Here is an 8,885-nt window from a genome sequence, read left to right as displayed (position 1 = left end):
GCGCCCTGAGAGGGAGGTTTGCCCTGAGTGAGAGGTTCAAAGGGTCAGAGTGGGTATCAAACAAGAGGGAAGACTGTCAGGTTTTAAACTGTGGATACCAAACAGAAGGTAAAGGCGACCTTGAACTGTTAAACAATAATCCAGAAATCCAGAACTATTTATTGCACTGTAAAAAAAAAAGTGATTTTATAGTATGTCTGCACTTTATGTGCTCATTTCATCATTCATGTATTTTGGTACTAAAACTGAATCAAACCATAAACAATGTGGCCTGTTGGGATGTTAGATCCTAATGTGAAATGTCATTTTATGTCTGCTCATTTTACCCTTGCTATTATTTTACTTATTTTTACTTTTATCTCTACGCCCCACTATCCGCTGGGTGCAGACCGTATCATGTTTTGTAACAGATTACATAAGCCTATTGGAACGTAAGGTTCTGATATGATTTGATTAATATATCTGCATTATATTATCCCACTTTATGCTTTGCTCTTGCTGCTTGTTTTACACTGATTGTAAAATAAGAAAAAGTCTTATTTCTTATTGATGTAAAGCACTTTGAACTGCAATCCTCTGTATAAAAGGTGCTATACAGTGGCTGGGCGACAGTGGCTCAGGAGGTAGAGCAGGTCCTTGAGCAAGACACTTGACCCCTAATTGCTCCCGATGAGCAGGTTGGATCCTTGCATGGTCGCCTCCGCCGTCGGTGTGTGAATGGGTAAAATGTGAGGAACAAATTGTAAAGTGCTTTGGATAAAAGCGCTATATAAATGCAGCCATTTACCATTTACTGTTTATACAAATAAAGTTATTATTATTATTATTATTATTATTATTATTATTATTATTATTATTATTATTATTATTATTATTATTATTATTATTATTATTATTATTATTATTATTATTACAACCAAACTGTTTCAGCTGATGCCATCCCGTCCGTTCGGAAAAACCCTGGCGAAGTTCGAAGCCCAAAAACAGGCTTTGGGGACAGCTCTACCTGCCACCTGTCTGCTGTGATCCACACACACACTATGCGCACACAACACACAAACAATGCTAGCAATCTACATGCGCACATGCATATTGCGACAAGGCAAGGCCTACACACACTTTATTTTACTTGTATTCTATATATATATTTTTTTTTTATTATCTTTTTCCCCCTCCTCTTTTTCCGATTTTTCTCCCATCCCACTGTTAGTCGTTATGCCAATTCCCAACTCCCTTCCTGGTTGTTGCGCACCCCCCCTACTGTTGGTCGGGGAGGCCGGAGACTATCACATGCTATCCTCCGACACATGCACAGCCAGCCGGCAGGCCAACCTGGCAGCGCAGATTCTCACTGGGAGAGTGTAACGCGTGGAAGGTCACACTACCTCCCTCCAGATCCTTCCTTTGCTGAGCAGGCGCCCCGACCGAACTGTAGGGGTATTTTTCTGTTTACAACGCCCAGGACCCACCCATCAGCTTTCCCACCCTCTAATACTGCCAATTGTATTAGTACGGACGACCAGCCAAACTGAAAACAAATGTGGAGAGCTGGATTCCAACACACGAACCTCTCCAGCATTTGGTGGTAAGTGCCTTGCCCACTGCACCACCTAGCCGCCCTGTATTCTATTTTTTCTTCTATTTGATTTGATCCTATCCTCTTGTTGTTGCTGCTGCAAGGTGGAGAGAGCAAAAGACAAAATAATGTCACACTCTGCTCTGAATTACCATACTGTACATTATACAGATATCAATCTGTACCATTCCCTGTACTCCATATCTCTCAAGATCCAATGTCTTATCAGTTATCACCTGTGTTCCCCCCCCCCCCCACACACACACAGTACAATCGCTTATTAATATCTCCTTTCAAATGCTAATTCCTCTTCATACATAAATTATAACTCCAGAGGTACAGTACTAAGGCCTATAGCGGTTTTCTTTCCTCCTGACAGGATGCTGGGGGTCTAATAGGCCTCCTAGCTGTAATCCAGAATAAATAGAGCCCATAAAATCAGTGAAGAGCTTGCAGGAATACCAAACAGATGCAACCTTGTGGTGAGACTGGTGCCTTTAAGGGGTCTCAAACTCGCGTCCCGCTGGATGATATTTTGCGGCCCCCTACTTTTTTTTTTTTTTTTTTTTTTTTTTTTTATATTTTTATGGTTTTTTTAAAAGATTTTTCACATACAGTTACTTACATTACAAAACACACATTGGGACAGAAGGGGGGGGGGGGGTTCCTCCAGTTCATCTATGCCGTCATGCCAGCAAAAACAGAGCAAAAAGAAAAACAAGCAAAAAAACTAAATCTAACCCAGACAGGCACTGCACAGTACTGCACTTGCCTCGAGCCCATTCACATGTATGCATACATATGTATACATATATTATTTTTTTTCTATCCAAAGTCTGTCCATACAATGGGGCATTGGGCCTTTAGAAGGATCTGAGAAATTGTAGCAGGAAAGTAGTCCAATAGTGGGGCCCACACATCCTGAAAGGAAGCGTCGTTGCCTCTATGCTAGGCTGACCAAACGTCCTCTTTTGCCCGGACATGTCCTCTTTTCACGCCCTGTCCGGGGCGTCCGGGGGGGGTTTATTAATTCATCGAAATGTCCGGGGTTTCACTGTTTTTCAGTTTCAGTTTCACGGCCCTTTGCGAGCATCTGAAGGCTCGGGGCTGCATTTTTCGCCGAACATATAAATTACCGAATTAAAGCGCTATTCGTTGCCGTTCGAATGCCATCTGGATCGCCAAAATCCGTGCCTCGCTTCTCGAGTTACATGCCGATATGTCAGGCATGCAACTTTTTACATGGCATTATCCAACCGGACTCCCGGAGAAGCATGCAGCTGCAGAGCCGCAGAGCCAGCGGCGCTCTCTGGGCCGCGCGCTGACGGCCGCGCTGTGAGGCAATAGTATCCAGTTGCAGGACGAGAGCACCAACACTCTCAGGACCGCAACACTTTAAGGACCCACACTTTAAGGACCCTCGCTTCCATTGGCTGATTTGGGTCACATGACCGTCCCACCCAATGGCTGAATTGGAGTATTGCACTGCGGGATTGATTGATTGATTGATTGATTGATTGAAAACTTTATTAACAGATTGCAGAATGGGTACAGTACAGCTCAATACACACAATTGTTAAGGGGATGCAGACCAGAGAAAGACCTCAAAGCAGTACTGTTACATTTGTGACATACAGTAAATATTTACAAGGGGGAGGGAACTGTACATTTATGATGAATTGAAAATGGGGGACCCTGATGTAAACAAGACTTGCGCGATTTTGCGCGCCGCGTGGGAGCAAATTCGAGACACATACTCGGTTGCAAAAAGGTGTCCCACGGTCTCCTCTATGGCCGTGAATATTTTCACGCGGATCGGAATCACGGCGTGCCCGTGGCACACTTTACCGTTTCGGCGAGTTTATTCCACGCTATGTCCTCTTTTTTGGAAATCAAAATATGGTCACCCTACTCTATGCATTGCACAGAGTCTTTCATGGGGTAGCACACCGAAGATCTCTCTGTACCACATCTGTATGGATGGAGGCCTATCCTTAATCCAGTTTATCAAAATGCATTTCCGGGCTGAAAGCAGAAGTTTATCAAATAGTTTGAATTGTAAGGGTGTCAAATTATTTTCCTTTGATGGGAGTCCCAGTAAAAAAGCTCCTGGATCCTTCTTTATTTTCACCTTGAAAATGTCGCTCAGCTCACGTGCCACTTGGCCCCAGAACCTGGATATACACTTACATTCCCAAAAGTAGTGATAGTAGGTGCCCAGATCTGTTTGACATTTTGAACATAATGGAGATATTGAACGGTCCATTTTGTTTAGTAACACAGGTGTGATGTGTAATCTGTGAAGAATTGTATATTGTGTTTTCGCAGGCTCATGACAGCAATGTTACGTTAGTGACTTGGTTGAAACGTGATTCCGGAGTGATACCAAGTAAAGTGGAAGGCAAATGCATCCTCGCTATCTCCTCTGCAAGCAGTGCTCTGCATGTCCGGCTGCACTGCCACTGTCGTCTGTGTACTCTGCTCTGGTCCAATCACATTCAGCATCCCGTCAGCGTTTTCCCCCTACCCACAGTCTGAGAATCAGATGCAGAGTAGGGTGGGTCTTCACGGAATGCGTGTGGTCTCTTTCAGTCCGAGTCAGAGCAGAGAGTTGAAAGCGCATCTACAGTAGCCTCGTTCCCAGTTTTATCTCTGTGAGATAAATGTAGCTATTAGCCTAGTTTCGCCAGCACCAGCAGGCAGCAGAAAAATATGGCATGTTCAAAGATGGCCAGTAAAAGAAATGTCGAATGCAATGCAAAGGTGAATGGACTGAAAAATATGCGTTCATCCTGAGTCCCAGCACCAAACCAATGTGACTAATATGCCAAGAAACGGCAGCTCTTGTGAAGAGTGGCAATTTGAAACACCACTACGAAACAAAACACGGTTATTTTGATGCAACCTTTCCTCAAAATTCAGTGCTAAGAACCACAAAAATAAATGGAATGAAATCATCATATCAAGCTGTTAAATCTATGTCACAACGAGAAAAAGCAACCAAGTCCTCACTCAGTGGCATGGGTGTTGGCTAAACACAAGAAGCCATTCTCTCTCACTGATAATAAAATGACTGAAGTGATGGAGACCATGTTTGAAGGCAAACAAAAGCAAATCCCCCTCAGATCGCACAGCAACCAGAATAACTGAAATACTGGCAGTGGCTGGTGATTTGATTAAACAGCTTTGTGATAGAATAAAAAAATGCACAGTGCATTTCCATAGCTGCATGTGGATGAGTTATTGAGAAATGTTATTGCTAAAGATTGAGAAGATTGGATCAGTTGTACTTTTTTTTTGGAATACTTGAAACCCTTTTTTGTGGAATATTTGATGCAGCCCAGCCTCACCCAGACTCTACCTCCAGCGGCTCCCAGGTAAATTGAGGTTGAGACCCCTGAATGCCAGAGCTGTTTATTACCAGAGTGTGAACAGCTAGGTTTCAAAAAGAGTTCTAAGAGTGTCAGGCTGCGGTTACACCTTTCGCCAGGAATACACTAGTCTAACCATAGCCTCAGTGGCTTATGCCTCACTATGATAAAGGTGGCCACAACATGGTGTCCATACTATCCAACCTGGCCAAACTCTGGAAATAAATGGCTCTGGTCCATTGTTGTGGAATATTTTAAAAGGAGCCAAGAGAGTGAACTGTAGAAATTCAGATAGTAGTTTATTTTCTGTGGCCACAGAAAAGTATCCTCAGTTTACAATCGGAGACAAGTGAAACACGAGCGTCTGACCAGAAAAGTGAGAAAGAGCTGTGGTCAGACTTGCAATTAATAAATACACCAGCTGGGAATGACAAATGAAAACAATGAATGAAAAAATGAAAACAAAGATGGGTTTAGGGGTTTCGTCTAATTATGAAGACAACAAGAAAAGAACAAGATGTGATTTTCTTGGGACATGTCATATCCAAGTCAAGCTGTCCTGGGCCTTGGTCGTTGTTTTAAGAACACTGTTAATACTGTCACCCTAGTGCAGGGCTATTCAACTGGCGGCCCGCGGGCCAGATCCGGCCCGGGGGATGATTCTGACCGGCCCGCCAAAGATTACATGATAATATTTTTTTTTTTTTTTTCATGTCAACGTTCACACGCACAATTGAGCTAAAAGTCACTCAATTAATGACAGATTTCATTGATAAATTGAGGGAAAACTTTGCAAGTCGATTTGATGAATTTGACATGTCCAGAGAATTGATGCATTTTGTGAGCAACCCATTTGCCAATGTAGCTGCTATTTCCACAAAAGGACAAGAGTTCCTTGCATCACTTCACATTGATGAAGGTCTCCTGCAACTTGAAATAATTGACATGCAAGCATCATCTGCTCTGAAGCAGGCACTTGAGAATGAATCCACCACAACATTTTGGATAAAGTGTATTCATGTCAACACATTCCCCAAAATAAAAACGCTGGCAATATCTGTGCTAACAATGTTTGGCTCAACATACACCTGTGAATCCAGTTTCTCTCACATGAATTCCATTAAAACAAGCAACCGTGCCTCCTTGACAAATGAGCATTTGCATCACTGTTTGCGGGTAGCCCTCACTTCCTATGAACCCTCTTTCTCTGCCATTGCCCAGTCAAAGAAGTGCAATCTCTCTCATTAGATGTGTGTATGTAGGCTAGGCCTGTCTGCCCCCCACCCCCCCCCTGATGTTTGAGAGTTAAGATTCGACAATAAGTGCTAATAAGATGCTGTGATTTGCTGTTGTTGCACAGACATGAAGCACTTTTTCATAAGCTCAGCTGCACTATAAATGTGTAAATGTTAGAATGTTCAGATGCACATCATGCACTTGTTTGTTTTTTATTTTATTTTTATATTGAAATGTTGAAGAGGAGATGTTGCAGTTGTTGCACAGTCATAAATGAAGCACTTTTTGCAGGAGATGTTGCAGATGTGGCACATAAATGAAGCACGTTTTTTTTTTAAAGTATACTACTTTTGCAATGTAGTTAAATAAAAGTTGTGAAAATGTGGTTGCGTGTTGTGTCAAGTGTCCATATATTCATAGCACGGGGAGGCGCCGTGGCAGTCCGGCCCCTGGCCCCTTGGGTTTCTGACAATGTGGCCCCCTGAACAATTTAGTTGAATAGCCCTGCCCTAGTGTCTGAGAAACTGTATACTAGTTAACTAGTCATGGCTGTACAGAGAATATGTATTTAAACAGAGCTATGAACCAATAGGCCCAGTAAGCTGCACAAATTATGTAATAGGATGAAATGTATAATATTTACCATAACACCATTCTTAACACAATGGACGCCAGACCAGACATAAGTCGGGTTAACTCGCCATCGCTTGAGCGCCAAACCCGAGAAAAGTCGGGTTTTCATCGTTATTTCTTTTATTTGCTATATCCAGTCATAATTCATCCATCCAGCCTGATGTTATCATTGGGAATGGGTCTGAGATCGCAAACATCCAATACCGCCGCCTAACGCCTTGCGGCCGCTATTGCACTCCATTTGAAACAATGTGGCTTGTTGTCTGGCATGCGGCTGGGGTCTAAATACTCGGGCAAGACAAGCGGTTATAACGGATGCATCGACGAGGGTCACCACCCCCCCCCCCCCCCCCGTTCATGTTCAATGCTGGATTACGTTGGAAACATGATCCCGATCAGTATTTGGAATGGCGATCAGATAATTGGATTATTCTTTTTGCAGTACATCATAGACAAGGTAAGGGCTATATGTTATCAATCTTGCGTTGATCCGATAATTCTTTCCCCACGATCGCAGCGTGTGTGTCTGTGTGTGTGTGCCTGTAATGTACTGTGTAACGTATTCCGTTGGTGACGATCGAAGCATAGAACCCCCCCCCCAGGTCAACATTTTAGGCAACCAACTCGCGTTCAGCGTTTCTCTGATTGGCCACGACGCCCATGTGACCGCGGCAGCGCGAGAGAGCGGCAGTGCGGAAATAGGCTGCATTCTTTTTTTTTTTTATTGGTCTTTTTTCCCCTCCATTTTTCTCCGATTTTCTCCCATCCCAATGTTAGTCGTATGCCAATTCCCAGTCCCTTCCTGATCGCTGCGCACTTACCCCCCACAGTCAGATCATCTGGGAGAGTGGAGGCTACCACGTGCTTCCTCCGACACACGTCCAGCCAATCACCGCTTCTTTTCACCTGGCAGCGCGGATTCTCATTGAGAGGGCGTAGCGTGTGGGAGGACCACACTATCCCCCTCACGTCCAATCCGCGCTTAGCAGGCGCCCCGACCGAACTGTAGGAGTCGCTGTTTACAACGACCCGGACCCACCCCGCCAGCTTCTCCCACCCTCTGATACAGCCAATTGTATCAGTGCAGACGGCCAGCCAAGCTGGTGACAACCCCGGAGCTGTGAGCTGGATTCGAACAGGCGAATCGAGCTCACAGCTCCGGGGCTGGTGACGAACGCAATCTCCGCTCGGCCACCTAACCGCCCTGAAATAGGCTGCATTCTATTGCCATGCTCTGCGACAAACTCTAACCAACTCCGAAACAATGCCTAAACTTAACCCTAACCTTAACCAAATTCCGAAACAATGCCTAAACTTAACCCTAACCTTAACCAACTCCGAAACAATGCCTAAACTTAACCCTAACCTTAACCAACTCCGAAACAATGCCTAAACTTAACCGGCGAAAGAATGCACGTTAAAAAAAAGAAAAAAAAAGAAATTGAAGTGATTCGAACTTGTCACAAACGCACCGCAGGTTCCACAGCAAGGCGGCGAACGAGTTGAGCTAACCGTCAATGTTAAAAGAGGGGGGATTACGGCTGCATAATGCCGCAGCAGAGCTCCGCCGTGGGGGCGTGGCTAGGCGCAAGTTGGTTGCCTAACATGTTGACGCCCCCCCCCCCCCACCCTTTCATGCATGAATGAAGAAACATAATACCGATAATCTAGAGTTGATTTCAGATTGATTATTGATCCAGGTAGCTAGCTTCCATTTTGGTCACATTGATCCATTACATGGCTTTGAATGAAGCCTGAAGTGGTTTGGAACTTGCCTTCACGAATAGGCTTCCATTGCACAAAAGTGAACCAAGGGCATCAAGCATGCTGTAGTAGGTCGGATAAGCGTCTAAGTGTCTTGGGAAATATTATCATGTCCATAACTCTGTTTAAATACATATTCTCTGTACAACCTTGACTAGTTAATATAGTTAGTTAACTAGTGTAATGGTAATTTATTATATGTTACATCATTTGTACAGTTTATTGGACATAGCTCTGTGGTTTCATAGCTCTGTTAAAAATATATTTCTCTGTACAAAGCTTTAACTGGTTTAACTAGGCAAGTC

General features: G+C 43.9%; 1 protein-coding gene across 1 annotated transcript in view; it reads right to left on the bottom strand.

Annotated features, from left to right (window-relative positions):
• lhfpl7 (LHFPL tetraspan subfamily member 7) overlaps positions 1-8,885 on the bottom strand; it is a gene marked incomplete at both ends in the record, with an annotated part of 389,596 nt that overhangs the window by 379,478 nt on the left and 1,233 nt on the right. The gene's annotated exons all lie outside the window — the stretch shown is intronic.

Source organism: Notolepis coatsorum, assembly GCF_963971535.1.
Source record: "Notolepis coatsorum genome assembly, chromosome: 8".
NCBI lineage: Eukaryota > Metazoa > Chordata > Actinopteri > Aulopiformes > Paralepididae > Notolepis > Notolepis coatsorum.
The sequence above is the reverse complement of the archived record's forward strand: the minus strand, read 5'-3'. Positions and strand labels throughout refer to the sequence as shown.